Source organism: Cherax quadricarinatus, chromosome 16, assembly GCF_038502225.1.
Source record: "Cherax quadricarinatus isolate ZL_2023a chromosome 16, ASM3850222v1, whole genome shotgun sequence".
In the NCBI taxonomy this organism is placed as follows: Eukaryota; Metazoa; Arthropoda; class Malacostraca; order Decapoda; family Parastacidae; genus Cherax; species Cherax quadricarinatus.
This window is the reverse complement of record NC_091307.1, coordinates 25,314,318-25,332,245: the sequence shown is the minus strand read 5'-3', so window position 1 is coordinate 25,332,245 and position 17,928 is coordinate 25,314,318. Positions and strand designations below refer to the sequence as shown.

The window sequence follows — 17,928 nt, the reverse complement described above, 5'->3', positions numbered from 1 at the left end:
TCAGATAAAATATAACCAGAAATGAGTGGTCATGGTTTATGGAATCCCAATAATTGAATCAGACCTATTAAAAACCCATAAAACAGACCAGGGGTATAAGGGGGGGGGGGGAGGGCTTTACCTGTCCTCAAGAAAATCAGCAAGAATTGAATATTTCAGTTACTTTGAGCCTAATTTCAAGCTACTTCCAGTCCTAAGCAACCAAAATCATATTTTTTTCAGTAGTATATCTTCCATTTTATCAAATAATACAAAGAAATAGAAAAAAGTATTAAAAACCATCCTAGAAAACCCTTCAAAGTCATTATTTTAAACCAAACATAAGGCGAGCGTTTTGCCTCTTCTATCATGCACTGTGGGGGAGTAGGATTATTTTACACTGTGTACACTGTATAGGCCCATTATCTCATATCAAGGCCAAAATTCACCACTCACAGCTTAACTGTGGGAGCTGTACTCAAAATGTAGATCTACACCAGGGACTCAGGCATCAAAAGCTGTCAGGGACCCTGACATCAATAACATAGATTTACGTGACGGCCACTGAGAGGATTAAGTCTTATAATTTCTGTTAACATTCCTCATTGTATCTCTTTAGTTTGTGTATTCAATACCTTGTAGACTTCCTTTCCTGTGTGCCTCATTTTGCAGCTCATCCTACCTCTCATTTCTGTTCTTCATTTTGAAGTTCTTCCTACCTTTTACTTTTCACTTCCACCTTGGATACCTTTATGCTTTACCACTACCCTTTTCAAAGACTTTCTTATCTGCTATTTACTTGCTTTCTCCCTTTATTTAGCATTTCCAGTTGCATTCTCTCATACTTGATGTGTACAATAATGGTTTTATCTCATTGTAAAAGTATTTTTCACTTGGATTTTATGCCCTACTTTCAGCCATCATCTATACTGCTACCATGTCTTTCTTATGTTTTTCATGTGATTCTATCAGTGCACTGCAAGCAATTCAGTCTTTTGATTCTTCTCATCCCCTTGGTAATTTCCATGTAAGTGTTACCTTGTTTCATCTCTGGATCCCTAATCATTCTGGAATTCCAGACAATGAACTTGCTGACTCCTCTAAATATTCAGCATTTTGGAAGCTTCCAGCCTCCCACAGGCAATTACTGTATACCCAATTTTCACCCAGTACATATGAGGTTGCTGGCAGTACTATTAGGCATAAAGATACCCAATAAGCTGTTTTCTATAAACACACCTGGCCAACTGACCATCTTTGCATTATCATTACACTGAGCATACCATTCACCCATGGTCATCTCATGGTTGGGCACTACTTCACTGAGTGAGGTTTACAAAAACCATAATGTCCATCACATCATATTAAACTAATTTGTTAATCTTTACATACATTGTGTTTACTTTCAGTCTCTATTTTCATGCTCAATCATCCCTTTTCTGTAAAAGTTCCAACTTTAATATAGAGGCTATCTACAACCTTTTACCAGAGACCTGTTACACTGATTTTTCTTGTAATTCTCCTGTCCTGTCCTGTCCGCCTTGTGCCTTTTGACCTTTTTTTCTTTTGATGGGCATTCTTTTCTGCTGTACAGTGCTGAATGACCCTCCTGGGTTGAGCACTTTTCATTAATAGTATTATTACCGAGTGATCTTTATTACTTTCATGTTTATTCTACTTTTACTTTTCAATGACTATTCAAAATGATAATTTTGCTTTTAAATATATACTGTATATAGATAACCATTCCTGTAAACTTAGAAAGCTGCTACAAGAATGTTGTGTTGGGTGAAATCTGTAACATTCAGATATACTTGCTCAGTTTTCTTACTAAACTTTCAGGATGTTTATCATAATTTCATTTGTATCAGTCCACATCTGGATGAAGACATGTCCCAAGCCTTTTTCCTATTTGCTTCCTCACACTTGTGTACTGTATTGACATCTATCCACCCACTGGGAGCAACACAGCAATCAACATTTATCTTCATTAACCAATTTCCCATCTTCATGGAACAGGGAGGCACATGCTAGGAAGAGGTAGAAAAATATATATTGTACAGTAATAGTCACACTAACATGACAGGAAAGTAGTATATTTAAGCTGTTTTGTGGGTTGTGTAATGTACAGTGAAACCTCGGTTTTCGTGATTAATTTGTTCCAGAAAGTCAGACAGAAACCGAACTGTGATGAATGGTTTTGAAAACCGACAAGTTGAAAAATTGAGACACTTATGCAACATATGAGAATCTTTAATTTAGAAATGTTTCGCCACACAGTGGCTTCAGTCCAATACAAAGTAGAAATGGGTAAGGAGAGGAGGAGTTTGAGGTAATCAGTACCTCACCCTGGAATCGATGTGTTCAATCCACCACTCTTGTAGGAAGTACAGCATAGGGCCAGAGAGGTGGCTTATATACTGCAGTCAGGTGAGTCAAAGCAGGAGGAGGTGGGATCACAGTGGGACCTTCCACTAGTGTAAGTAGGTTGTCGTCCAAAAGTTGGACAAGCGCTGAAGAGGTCTATGTACCAAGATCCCATGATGTTGCAGTGTCTGACAGATGTGATGAATGGTTTTGAAAACTGACAAGTTGAAGAACTGAGACACTTATGCATCATACGGGAATCTTTATCGAAGAAATGTTTTGCCACACAGTAGCTTCATCAGTCCAGCTCAAAGTAGAAATGGGTAAGAAGAGGAGGAGTTTGAGGTAATCAGTCCCTCACCCTGGAATCGATGTGTTCAGTCCATCACTCTTGTAGGAAGTACAGCATAGGGCCAGAGAGGTGGCTTATACACTGCAATCAGGTGAGCTGAAGCACGAGGGGGTGCGATCACAGTGGGACCTTCCACTAGTGTAAGTAGGTCGTCGTCCAAAGGTTGGACAAGCATTGAAGAAGTCTTTTGTATTGGACTGATGAAGCCACTGTGTGGCAAAACATTTCTTCAATAAAGATTCCCATATGTTGCATGTGTCTCAATTCTTCAACTTGTCGGTCTTCAAAACCATTCATCACATCTGTCAGACACTGCAACATCATGGGATCTTGGTACAAAGACTTCTTCAAATCTTGTCCAACCTTTGGATGATGACCTACTTACACTAGTGGAAGGTCCCACTGTGATCCCGCCTCCTCTTGCTTCGACTCACCTGACCTCTCTGGCCCTATGCTGTACTTCCTACAAGAGTGATAGACTGAACACATCGATTCCAGGCTGAGGGACTGATTACCTCAAACTCCTCCTCTTACCCATTTCTACTTTGTACTGGACTGATGAAACCACTGTTTGGCGAAACGTTTCTTCAATAAAGATTCCCGTATGTTGCATAAGTGTCTCAATTCTTCAAAAACCAAATTGTACGAAAACTGAAGCAATATTTCCCATAAGAAATAATGTAAATCCAATTAATCCGATCCAGACACCCAAAAATATTCCATACCCCCGGCCGGGATTGAACCCGCGGTCATAGAGTCTCAAAACTCCAGCCCGTCGCGTTAGCCACTAGACCAGCTAGCCACAATAAGATTCATCCAACTAGGTATATTTCTACACCATAGGAAAGTTAGCACAGGCACCTCTGTGACCACAAATGCAAGTTTTTACAGACGAATCTCCAGCTAGCGTGGCCATGACGAACTCTAGCTCAAGTCCCTTCACTGCCGTCAACATGACTCAAGAAATCGTAATGACACGATTGCAAATAAACCATACCCCCAGCCGGGATTGAACCCGCGGTCATAGAGTCTCAAAACTCCAGCCCGTCGCGTTAGCCACTAGACCAGCTAGCCACAATAAGATTCATCCAACTAGGTATATTTCTACACCATAGGAAAGTTAGCACAGGCACCTCTGTGGCCACAAATGCATTTGTGGTCACAGAGGTGCCTGTGCTAACTTTCCTATGGTGTAGAAATATACCTAGTTGGATGAATCTTATTGTGGCTAGCTGGTCTAGTGGCTAACGCGACGGGCTGGAGTTTTGAGACTCTATGACCGCGGGTTCAATCCCGGCCGGGGGTATGGTTTATTTGCAATCGTGTCATTACGATTTCTTGAGTCACCCAAAAATATTAACAAAAAATACATTTTATAGAGAATAATTATAGTTTTGCATACAGAGAACAATGAGACATAAATATAAATTACTAAAGAAATAGATACATGAACATTTAATATCACTTTTACCTTTATTGAAGACTCTTGTTGGCATATGGAAGACGGCAAGGAGGGAAGAGGGAGGAGGAGAGGTTTATTGTTTGGAAGGGGAATCCTCCTCCATAAGGACTTCAGGTATCAAGGCCCTATCTGGGATTACTTCCCTTCTTTGTCTTTTACTGGCACTAAGACCAGCTTGAGAGTCACTGGACCCCTGTCACAAAAAATCTGTCCAGAGAGGTCTGTTTCTGGTGTCTCTTTAAGATTTGCCTAAAATGGGACAAGGCATTGTCATCAAACATCTTGCAGACACAGCTTGCAATAGCTTTGTTAGGGTGATATTTCTCCACAAAACTTTGCAACTCATTCCACTTTGCACACATGTCCTTAATCACTGAAGGCACATTCTCCCCTCTCTCTTCCTCCTCCTCTGCGGATGTACAAAAACTGGGACAAAATTTAGACGAAAAAGCCATCCAAATCCGAATCCTACAAAAAGCAGGGCACACAAAAACCAAGGTTCCACTGTATATACAGTAACGTGAATTAAAAGTAAATTGTTTTACGTACATTCCTTCCTTCCTAAGGAGTTACTTCCACTCAGTCCTGTTCATTGCCACTGTGTTTTGCCTACATATCACATTATATCATGCTACCATCCGAGTCATTAGTATTCACTTTTTGGCGCCTTATCAATATTCATGTGTTCGAAACAGCCATTCCATGTGGAATACATGGAATGTTTCCATGTACATTTTCAGGGTTCTTTATTTTTAATCTAGAGCCATCAAGAAATGGCTGACCCTCTGAAATGCTACTATTTAAAAATAGATGTATGGATGAACAGTATGACAACTCTATTATCCCAGAGGAAAGAAAATACAGATACAATATTGCTGGTGTTAGTGTCTAGGTGGATTGTGAATTCAGTAACCCTCATAGTGCTGCTGGGGTGAAAAGCTGAAAATTTTATTAAGGTATACCTGAAGTAATTTGGATTAGGTGCTGCTTATATGCCAAAAATAATTATATTCTTACTGAACCAAAAAAATATAAAATTTCTATAACTGCTTTAAGAGGATTACAAAACTGTTAATACAGAATGATCATGTGGCAATGACCTCAGCATTGAAATGAATAATAGCATATTTATTTTTATTATCACACTGGCCGATTCCCACCAAGGCAGGGTGGCCCGAAAAAGAAAAACTTTAACCATCATTCACTCCATCACTGTCTTGCCAGAAGGGTGCTTTACACTACAGTTTTTAAACTGCAACATTAACACCCCTCCTTCAGAGTGCAGGCACTGTACTTCCCATCTCCAGGACTCAAGTCCGGCCTGCCGGTTTCCCTGAACCCCTTCATAAATGTTACTTTGCTCACACTCCAACAGCACGTCAAGTATTAAAAACCATTCGTCTCCATTCACTCCTATCAAACACGCTCACGCACGCCTGCTGGAAGTCCAAGCCCCTCGCACACAAAACCTCCTTTACCCCCTCCCTCCAACCTTTCCTAGGCCGACCCCTACCCCGCCCTCCTTCCACTACAGACTGATACACTCTTGAAGTCATTCTGTTTCGCTCCATTCTCTCTACATGTCTGAACCACCTCAACAACCCTTCCTCAGCCCTCTGGACAATAGTTTTGGTAATCCCGCACCTCCTCCTAACTTCCAAACTACGAATTCTCTGCATTATATTCACACCACACATTGCCCTCAGACATGACATCTCCACTGCCTCCAGCCTTCTCCTCACTGCAACATTCATCACCCATGCTTCACACCCATATAAGAGTGTTGGTAAAACTATACTCTCATACATTCCCCTCTTTGCCTCCAAGGACAAAGTTCTTTGTCTCCACAGACTCCTAAGTGCACCACTCACCCTTTTCCCCTCATCAATTCTATGATTCACCTCATCCTTCATAGACCCATCCGCTGACACGTCCACTCCCAAATATCTGAATACATTCACCTCCTCCATACTCTCTCCCTCCAATCTGATATCCAATCTTTCATCACCTAATATTTTTGTTATCCTCATAACCTTACTCTTTCCTGTATTCACTTTTAATTTTCTTCTTTTGCACACCCTACCAAATTCATCCACCAATCTCTGCAACTTCTCTTCAGAATCTCCCAAGAGCACAGTGTCATCAGCAAAGAGCAACTGTGACAACTCCCACTTTATGTGTGATTCTTTATCTTTTAACTCCACGCCTCTTGTCAAGACCCTCGCATTTACTTCTCTTACAACCCCATCTATAAATATATTAAACAACCACGGTGACATCACACATCCTTGTCTAAGGCCTACTTTTACTGGGAAATAATTTCCCTCTTTCCTATGTACTCTAACGTGAGCCTCACTATCCTCGTAAAAACTCTTCACTGCTTTCAGTAACCTACCTCCTACACCATACACCTGCAACATCTGCCACATTGCCCCCCTATCCACCCTGTCATACGCCTTTTCCAAATCCATAAATGCCACAAAGACCTCTTTAGCCTTATCTAAATACTGTTCACTTATATGTTTCACTGTAAACACCTGGTCCACACACCCCCTACCTTTCCTAAAGCTTTCTTGTTCATCTGCTATCCTATTCTCAGTCTTACTTTTAATTCTTTCAATAATAACTCTACCATACACTTTACCAGGTATACTCAACAGACTTATCCCCCTATAATTTTTGCACACTCTTTTGTCCCCTTTGCCTTTATACAAAGGAACTATGCATGCTCTCTGCCAATCCCAAGGTACCTTACCCTCTTCCATACATTTATTAAATAATTGCACCAACCACTCCAAAACTATATCCCCACCTGCTTTTAACATTTCTATCTTTATCCCATCAATCCCGGCTGCCTTACCCCCTTTCATTTTACCTACCTATTAAGAGGTAAAGAGCTAAATTTCAATATATTATCATACATTGTATGATGCCAAGTCATATACTGTGTCTGTGGTTTGACTGAAGTACTGTACTGTATTTAGTAAAAAGAATCTCAATATTTTCCAGGAGACAAAAAAACTCTTAATCAATTTGGCCTTTTCTGCAATTTTTAAATAATTGATTTATACTAAATTACAGTAGGTAGGGTGTTGGGCATCTGTGGAAAGAAAGAAGTTTATGGAGGCAAAAATGGGAACTGTACCAGAATATGGTTGTACCAACACTTTTATATGGGTGTGAGACATGGGCTTCAAATGTTGCAATAAGGAAAAGGTTAGAGGCAGTGACAATGTCACGTTTGAGAGCAATGTGTGGTGTGAATATTATATAAAGAATTTAGAGCAGAAATAAGATGGTGTAAGATTAACAGAGGTAGAATTCAGAGGGCTGAGGAGTGGGTTGTTGAAGTGGTTTGGGCACGTAGAGAGGATGATGTAGAATAAGATGACATAGAGGGTGTATACTCTCAGGTGGAAGGGGGGAGGGGTAGGGATTGTCCCAGGAAAGGTTGGAGGGAAGGGGTAAAGGAGGTTTTGAATGCTAGGGGCTTGAGCATCCAGTAATCTTATATAAGTGTGTTGGATCAGAATGGAGACAAGTTGTCTTTTATGGTCTGGCGTGCTGTTGTAGTGTAAGGTAACATATATGAAGGAATTCAAGGAAATGATTAGTTGGACTTGTCATGGAGGTGGAAGTACAGTGCCTACACTCTGAGGGAGGGTCAGAATACTTTAGTCCTGAGGACAGGTTGGAAGCAGTACATTTGTAGACTTTTGAATTCGAGAAGGAGTGATACCTAATTTTTGCCGATAACTGATACCACTGCTGAAACTTAAACCAATATAGATACCATCAAAATTAGCTGATATCTACTAATATTGGTACCGATACCATCAAATTTGGCCACTACCAACCGATATCAATACCATCAAAATTATCCAATGACCACTGATACCAATACTTTGGTACACCTCTGCTTTGAAACAAAACACGCATCATGTTGTATCTGATACGATACAGTTAAGGAGCTGAAATTTCAACTAAAAACAATGACTCCAACATTACAATTAAAATTGTGGATTCACAAAAGTTCCACCAGGAGGCAGTAAAGCCTAAGTTACTGATGCCACATATATTAATTTCATGCAGCATATTGTTGGGAGTTAAATACATTATATTGCATTAAGTTAATACAGTATTCTGTTTTAAGTTAATATGGCATACTGTATGTGTAATGTGTTACAGAATGCCAAAGTGTGTATACCAAATCTTGGCAATGGCATGAAACCTTTTACAGAATTATTACCACACAGCAGGTTGTGAGGTCCTGCTGGGCTATTAATGCTACAGTGGCTTAAGGCAAGCCGTTGGGTGCCCATTTACACTAACCTCTTTTCCACAATATGGATGTATTTCTTTGTACTTTAATGATAGCTGTGTTAGGAACGCTGACTTTAATTGTACCTCCAGAGTTACTTGGTCTGTCTATTGTTTAGGTAATGGCTGAGGAGTTGCTTACAGGGATTATTTGTGTTTAAGATACTGTCTACATACTTGGGTCACATTCTTATATAACTCAGGCTGAACTATATTATTATTATTATTATTATATAAAACACTTAAAACTCATGTGAGTGTTATCAGATCAGTTCTTTCTTCAGTCATTTGCTCTGTTGTGAAAAAAAAAAATTATCGCTTAATTTCAGTACTACAGTACTGTTTACCAGGTTGACTATACATTCTTTGTCTCAGCTTTTTGTTAATTATCTTTTGTTATGATACTACTGACTGTTTGTTGGTGAATGAGAACTCAGTGAAAAATTATGCTAATCTTCAGTACTAAAAATATTTTTTTATTTGGTGTACTATTGTTTATTTCATGTAAAACAATGTAGTCTAGTCTTAAATTATGAATATTATATAATGATTATGTATATTATATAATGATTTGGAATTAACTGAATAATACAATGAGCCAGTTAATAATTTACCAGTTATACTGATACTTAGAAATATGGTAAGTAAACCATTTTATACAAGTTAACAAGTTATACAAGTTAACAATAATATTGTATGATTGACAGCAGTTATACAAGTTACCATAATAATATTGTATGATGGACAGCAGTCATAAAAGTTACCATAATTAAACTGTATAAACATAGCAGTACTTTACTGCATTTTCTTATTATAATAGCTATTACATTTTTTAAACTACTAGGGAAAAGTAACAGCTATTGAACATTTTTGTTATATCATACCTCTTTATACTTTTTGCAGATTTGCGATCCCTAAAGATGAAAACTGAAGAAAAGTCTATGTGAATCATATGAGTGCATACCATCAGAATGGAACAGTTCCCACGTGCCCACATGGTGGCTCACACAGCCTCACCTTCAACTGTATCAACAACACAACACACCACCACCATGAATGCTTATAGTTACAGTGGTTTAGAAGAATTCCTTGTGCCTCCTGTGCAAGTTGAACTGAAGGGCAATGTAGCAAAGCAAATCAGTCAACAAGTGCAAAATGTACATTTTACAAATGTAGCCCAACTGCAACCAATGCAGCTTACAGCAACTGCTCCAACTCCAAGAATTTCCGAGAGTCCAGTATCTGCTTTAGGATCCCAAATAGGAACACCTGTTGAGCCTCCAAGACCTAAACCCTCACCAAGACCCCGTGTTCGTAGTGGTACTGGAGAACGTGTGAAGTGCTCTGATTGTGGAAAATCTTTAGCATGTGGAGCAAATCTTGCTGAGCATATGCGTACTCATACAGGAGAACGTCCTTTTGTGTGTGACGAATGTGGAGCTTCCTTTGCTGCCAAATCAAATTTAAGGACTCATAAACGACTGCACACTGGTGAAAGGCCATACATGTGTGGTGTTTGTGGTAAAACTTTTTCTCAGAGTTCTCACCTGCCTAGCCATATGAGAGTGCACACTGGAGAAAGACCTTACAAGTGTCCAGAATGCCCCAAGTCTTTCTCTTCAAGCACTACCTTAAGAAATCATCTCCGCATTCACAAGGGTGATTGCCCATTCAGGTGTGAGTTATGTGGACGAGGGTTTGTTTGTAAATCATGGCTACAGGACCATTATAAAGTTCATACTGGAGAAAAGCCATTCCAGTGTGATACCTGTAGCAAGTGGTTTAAAGATAAATCATATATAACTAAACATAAAATAAAGTATTGTGGTAATGATGGCTACAAAAAGCGTTGGACAAGACCTGGTGTTAAGAAACCACCTGGAAGGAGGCCAGGTAGTTATTCAAAGCCTAAAGTTATTGAAGAAGATGATTCTGATCAGCCAAAACGACCAAGAGGTCGCCCCAAGGGGTCAAAAAACAAAAGGGGAAGGAAGAAAAAAACAAAAAATGTACGTAAGAAAAAAAATAATGCAGCCACTTACTCTGATGCTGAGTTTGAAGAAATGCTGCAGGAGCATGAGTCAGATAAATCAGAATTACCCAAGGCAGAAGAGGCTTCCAGTAACCCTGAGGAAGAAGCAGCTTTATATTTAATTAGCCAAACACATCAACAGAACCACAATGAACAAGAGGACCCTAATGAGTACCACCATTATCAGTTTTTACCACAAGAGCATCAATCACAATCAGAAACTCATTCTAACAAGCCCAATGATTCTCTGTCAATGCCCCACATTCCTGTTGGGCAGCTCCATGTTGCTATGCCTCACACTCCATTGCAAACACATGTTCAGCAAACACATGTTCAGCAAACTCATGTTCATCAAACTCATATTCATCAGTCACTTGCCCAACCTCAAAATCTTACACAATCTCAAAATCTAGTACCCCAAAACCTTACACAATCTCAAAATCTAGTACCTCAAAATCTTACACAGTCTCAAAATCTAGTTCAACCCCAAAATCTTACACAGTCTCAAAATTTAGTTCAACCTCAAAATCTTACACAATCTCAAAATCTAATTCAACCCCAAAATCTTATTCAACCCCAAAATCTTGTACAGCCTCAAAATCTTGTTCAATCCCAAAATCTTGTTCAACCTCAAAATCTTTCTCAATCTCAGAATCTTAACCAGCCTCAAAATCTTTCCCAACCACAGCATCATTCACAACCACACAACCTCTCTCTTGCACAGAGTTTATCACAACCACAAAACCTATCCCTTGCCTCCAAACTTGTTCAATCTCAAAGTATTCATCAGCCTCAAAATCTATCACAGCCTCAGAATCTTTCCCAACCACAGAATTTATCACAACCTCAGAGTCAGTCTCAGCCCCATAATTTATCCCATACTCAGACAGTTTCCCAGCCTCAGAATCTCTCTCAGTCCCAAAATTTGCCACAGTCATGTTTGGCTCAGCCTCAGAATTTGTCTCAACCACAAAATCTGTCACAAAATGATAGTTTATCTCAACCTCAAAATCTTTCTCAGCCTCAAAATTTATCCCAGCCTCAGAATTTGAGCCAGTCTCATGTATCACTTCAAGATCATCTGACACAACTTACACAACCTCATCAAATACATATGGTTTATTATAATTCATGAACATAATTTATGCTAAAGCTTGATTGCATAGTACATATTTGTAAAAACATTTATAATTGATACAAGTATAGAAAAGCATTATTAATATGTTTTTGGAGGAAAGTGTATGTATAAAACAGTATTATGATCAGTGTAGGTGCAAGAGTATTGTAAGGACTGTACCGTAAAAATATTGGCAGCAATTATGACAAAATGTTCTATTAGCAGTACTAAAGATTTTTGAACAGAATTATCTCAAAACGAAAATGGCCTAATCCTGTTGCCTGTTTCTGTCTTTATTCATAACCTCACCAGCTACAGTATAGCCCCTGCAGTATTACTGGTACACTAATGTTAATGTGAAAAGTCATAAACACCAAGAAGTGTTTACACTCTTTCATATTAACATGAATGTACGAGTATATATATGCTGAGAGTTTACTTTGATCTTTGTTATATTGATTAAAGTAACTCCAGTTGGTGGTGTACAAATAACATGCAGTCCTAATGACTCATGTAATCGATAGGTTTAAACCTGATAAACCAACCATGCTAATATTAATGTGACCCTTTTACCACTTTTGTATCATAATGAGCCATCAATGGTCTTCCTGTCATTTTTATTACATTGCCTTCATGCTCTGGTGATTCAACAAATATGCTGATGAAAAACAATCTTGAGATATTCTACTTACTTTTTCTAATATTTCTTTCTTATTAGATATGTTCTATGTTATTTTATTTCATATACAGCATTTAGTTGCCACATATCTGTCTGTCTATAGTTTTGATGCCTTACGTTAGATGGTGTAAATATATATTTTTTCTAAATATCTTTCTAATTGCAAATTAAGAAATGCAGATATGGGTCATCCATATGCAAGATTCAAAATGTTTGAAGGACAGTATGATATGTATTCAGATTTTTTATACAGTGATTACCCATTTGTAGCTCATAATTTAGGTTATTGTATGTTGTTTTTCTATACAGTATCTTTGATATCTTGTTCCCCATTGTGACTTATTTAGTATTTTCTATAAGGATCAAACCTGCCATGTCACAAGCACGAAATATAATACAGTATTGACAAAAGCCAACGTCCCGCTTAGGCCCATCATTTCAGGCATTGGCAGTGCTGTTCCTCATAAATTAGCTGGAAATCAACCAAAGCATTTATCAAAACTTTTGGGGACAATCAGCTACATACATTCAAAAAATTCAGGCAACCTCAACCATGTTAAACACATTAATGTTAGAAACAAGATATTGGCAAGCCTGGCTATAACTTCTTTGTTTACATCCATCCACATGACCCAGACTCTTGAATCTCTTCAAAGGAAGATCAGGTATCTTGTTAAGGATTTTCTAATGTTAACTCTATACATGTAAAACTTTGGCATGGCAGTGGGGTCTCCCATTAGAAATTCACCCCTTTGTGGAATGTGGATTAAATCTGAGTTCCTCATAACATTTAGAAGGTTCAACATCCCCCACCTACAACAAAGGCTCAACCTAACTGAGCCTTCCACTAAATTCACACTTGAAGAGGAATGAGCAGACAAACTTTTCTTCCTTGGTATGCTCCTTTCAAAATGTATAAGAAACCAACTAATAAGGACAATTTAATGCACTTCCACTTAGATCATGACAAGATGAAACGTTAGCTGTCATTGAATTCTGTCCAAGGGCATACACGGTATGTAGCCCTTAACACTTTAAGGATAACTGTGGCTACTTTCACTGGGTCTTCTCTAGACTACACTTTCCCTCACATTTTGTCAATGAATTTTAGACACTGCTCTGCAAATCACTAACACCCCCACACTTAACATATCTCTGATAAGCTTTGCCAGCAGTAAGAAGGCTAATAATATTTCTAGTGCCTTCTCTAAATATTACCATTAGAGACTTAACCAGCAAGAAATCTGCAAGTCTAGTTGAAACTAAAGCTGAAATTTACGTCATATGTGGAGAATGAGTGTAAGTGTGCCTGCTATTCTGACAATGTTAATACCTGTGTTACATTCTTTTTGATTATAATAATAATAATACCTGTGTTACAGAAATAGATACAACCACTTGCTGAAGTAGAATGGTTTACATAGCCATTACTGGTTAGAATTTCCAATCATTTGTCTTAATATAGCTATACAGAACACAGGGTGTTTCAGATGTCTCCAGAGTTTTAGCTAAATGAACTGCAGACTATCAGGACAGGTATCAGATGTTGTCATCAGTAATTTTATGCAATTGGCTTACACTACAACTGACCACCATGCTACTATATATATCTCTTGTTTTGCTGTTTCTGCATTGGATTGATTAAGCCCCTGATAGGCAAAGCCTGTCCATACTAAAGTTATCCTGGCATAATTTCCTCCGTACATTGAAGATTCTTGAGGGGTCACCCAATTCATCTGTTAAAAGATTTCTACAATTACTGTCATTAAGGAATAAGAATATGGAAAGACTGGGAGGGTTGCTTTAGTATGTACTGGTGAGAATAGCATGTATGTCTTGCAATTAGCAGACAGAAGGTAGAATCTCCACCACTCCTTTTCCCGAATGATGAACATCGATTTAGCACTTCATATAAATATAACAGTACGGTAATAATCAGCATGTGTAGAACATACCGGTATATGTGAGAAACAGGATGAAAGACAAAAAAAAAAAAAAGGCTGTCAGGTACAAGCTAAGAAAAATAAAGAATGGGAATTACTGTGACCCATAAAATAAATATTAATGATAGGAGAGTAGTACATGTATTCATTAAAAGGACAGTAATAAAATGGAAAAAAAATATATACTGTACAGTACTGCATTGTACTGTATTTGTCAAAAAGAAGAAACTTTCACTGGTGAATGGGTACCTCATCTATGTGGTCTTTTTCGTTAATACTGTACATTAATTCAGAATAGATGACAAAAAAAAAAGTAAGAAACGTGTGATCTCAAAATACAGGGCTGACTTGAGTATATACCCAAAAATTCTATCAACAAATAAGGAAAGGTAATAAAAAATTTGATATGTCTGCTTCTCCAACAGTAGTGCTTCTGAGAGCCACTTGGGTTTACCAGTTCAAAAGTTATAATTTTTTTTTTTTTACAACTGGGTAAAACTATGTATAACATTTTAAATACAGTACAGTAGGGCAATAGCCCCACTGTACTGGGGCAATAGCCCCACTCCACAAAGGGGACAGTAAAGCAATAGCAAAGAACTACAGACCGATAGCACTAACATCCCATATCATAAAAAACTTTGAAAGGGTCCTAAGAAGCAAGATTGCCACCCATCTAGATACCCATCAATTACACAACCCAGGACAACATGGATTTAGAGCAGGTCGCTCCTGTCTGTCTCAGCTACTGGATCACTATAACAAGGTCCTAGATGCACTAGAAGACAAAAAGAATGCAGATGTAATATATACAGACTTTGCAAAAGCCTTTGACAAGTGTGACCATGGTGTAATAGCGCACAAAATGCGTGCTAAAGGGATAACAGGAAAAGTTGGTAGATGGATCTATAATTTCCTCACAAACAGAACACAAAGAGTAGTAGTCAACAGAGTAAAGTCTGAGGTGGCTACGGTAAAAAGCTCTGTTCCACAAGGCACAGTACTCGCTCCCATCTTGTTTCTCATCCTCATATCTGACATAGACAAGGATGTCAGCCACAGCATCGTGTCTTCCTTTGCAGATGACACCCGAATCTGCATGACAGTGTCTTCCATTGCAGACACTGGAAGGCTCCAGGTGGACATCAACCAAATCTTTCAGTGGGCTGCAGAAAACAATATGAAGTTCTTCGATGAGAAATTTCAATTACTCCGATATGGTAAACATGAGGAAATTAAAACTTCATCAAAGTACAAAACAAATTCCTTCCACAAAATAGAGCGAAAAACCAACATCAAAGATCTGGGAGTGATCATGTCGGAGGATCTCACCTTCAAGGACCATAACATTGTATCAATCGCATCTGCTAGAAAAATGACAGGATAGATAATGAGAACCTTCAAAACTAGGGTTTGTTCTATCTAGGCTGGAATATTGCTGCACACTAACAGCACCTTTCAAGGCAGGTGAAATTGCTGACCTAGAAAATGTACAGAGAACCTTCATGGCGTGCATAACAAGAGATAAAACACCTCAATTACTGGGAGCGCTTCAAGTTCCTGAACCTGTACTCCCTGGAACGCTGGTGGGAGAGATACATGATTATAACACCTGGAAAATCCTAGAGGGACTAGTACCGAACTTGCACACGAAAATCACTCACAACGAAAGCAAAAGACTCTGCAGACGATGCAACATCCCCCCAATGAAAAGCAGGGGTGTCACTAGCACGTTAAGAGACAATACAATAAGTGTCAGGGGCCCGAGACTGTTCAACTGCCTCCCAGCATACATAAGGGAGATTACCAATAGACCCCTGGCTGTCTTCAAGCAGGCACTGTACAAGCACCTAAAGTCGGTACCTGACCAGCTGGACTGTGGCTCATGTGTTGGATTGCGTGCAGCCAGCAGTAACAGCCTGGTTGATCAGGCTCTGATCCACCAGGCAGCCTGGTCACAGACCGGGCCGCGGGGGCGTTGACCCCCGGAACTCTCTCCAGATAAACTCCAGGTAACTTAAAATTGCCTATAGCAATTCATTTTAACCTATAGCAATGACGGAATTTCAGGCACAAATAAACTCAGTGGAAGTTTTTATTAGTAGAGTAAATGCATATCAATATTTAAACAATAAGAGACTTAATATAATAAAGGCAAAATAATTGTAATTTTTTTTTAAATATATACAGTACCATTCTGTATTGCAAAAGCTGACAACTAAGTTTGTGGCTTGTTGAAGACTACAATAAATATGCATGATACCCCAAACTAAATTATTATTATCATGATATTTAGGGAAGCACAATGCTCATAGGAGTCATACAGTGCCCGGGGAGTGGGAGGCAATTGGGTTTGATCCAAGGAAGTAGAGGACAAGAGTCCTCACCAGCATCAAGTTAGCAGCACCCTTGAGGGGACACCTGACTACAGATTATTAGTTTTATATTGGTACCTTATATACTAGAATAAATACAGGTAGTGAAGTCCTTTTTTCATTATCAGTGACCATGTAAAGATTTTTAATAAAGTTCTTAAAAGCTAAATATGCTCTTCAATGTGAAACTTATTACACTCCATTAGGTTAGGTTAGGTAAGGTCTGTCAGGAAACAGGACAATGTTTCCTGATGTGGGTCTTAGTCACATGATGACCTGCAGCTGGACCTTGTGGTCATCTGACCGAGCCCTTCTGCTGGCTTACCAGTTCACCCCTTTACAAATTAAGGTTATAATTATAACCATTACTACCATATTACATTATACTCCATCAAAGGTAGGATGCATATTACTGAAATTGGCAGCCCATGTCACTATGATATGGGCTGTCACTGACATGTTCTGCCTTGCCTCAGAGAATTTCCCTCTGGTGGCTAACGCTCTCGCTTCACATGGCGAGGGTCTGGGTTCGATTCCCAGCCAGAGTAGAAACATTGGGCGTGTTTCTTTCCACCTGTTGTCTATGTTCCCCATCAGTAAAATGGGTACCTGGGTGTTAGTTGACTGGTGTGGGACGCATCCTGGGACACTGACCTAATTTGCCCGACATGCGGAGCATAACAAGCAGCTTTCTATATAGTAGTATGTCATTGATGTCAGCTAGGACAGTATACCATGTACATGTGCTTGTAGTAAATAAAGATATTATTATTACCTGTTGCTGTCCTGCAACACTGCATACCATCTGACGATGCACGAGTGCAAAAGATCTTGAGCAAAAGATTTCCATCCCCAAGTGGCTTATTCTACATTATTAAGATTGCCTGTTTGCGATTGTTTTACATAGTATGACTCACGAAATCGAAATGACACGGTCTGGAGTTTTGCGACTCTGACCGCGGGTTCAAATCCCGCCCGTGGTATGGTTTGTTTTACATAGTAACTTGTAAATTTCACATTCATTACAGCTAGAAGTCATAGATAGCCTTTTCACCAACCACCTAGTCACCCCTATTTTCCAAAACAGCAGCCCTCAAGGAAGGTTCCTTGATGTTGGTGAGGGGCTCTTGATTTAGGAAATTGGATCTGTGCTCCAGTTCCCCGAATTAAGCCTGAATGCCTTCCACATCCCCCCCTAGGTGCTGTATAATCCTCCGGGTTTAGCGCTTCCCCTTTATTATAATAATAATAATAATCCAAAACAGCAGCCTAAATTTTGTTTGCACTTAAAACACTTTAAAT

General features: G+C 39.0%; 1 long non-coding RNA gene across 1 annotated transcript; it reads right to left on the bottom strand.

Moving 5' to 3' along the window:
• Positions 1 to 1,870: 1,870 nt before the first annotated feature.
• LOC128688892 (uncharacterized) lies at positions 1,871 to 17,690 on the bottom strand. Its single transcript, XR_011392072.1, has 3 exons — positions 17,402 to 17,690; positions 10,523 to 10,607; positions 1,871 to 2,009 (listed from the first exon to the last, which is right to left on the bottom strand). It is a non-coding gene; the product is annotated as an uncharacterized lncRNA (long non-coding RNA).
• Positions 17,691 to 17,928: the final 238 nt, after the last annotated feature.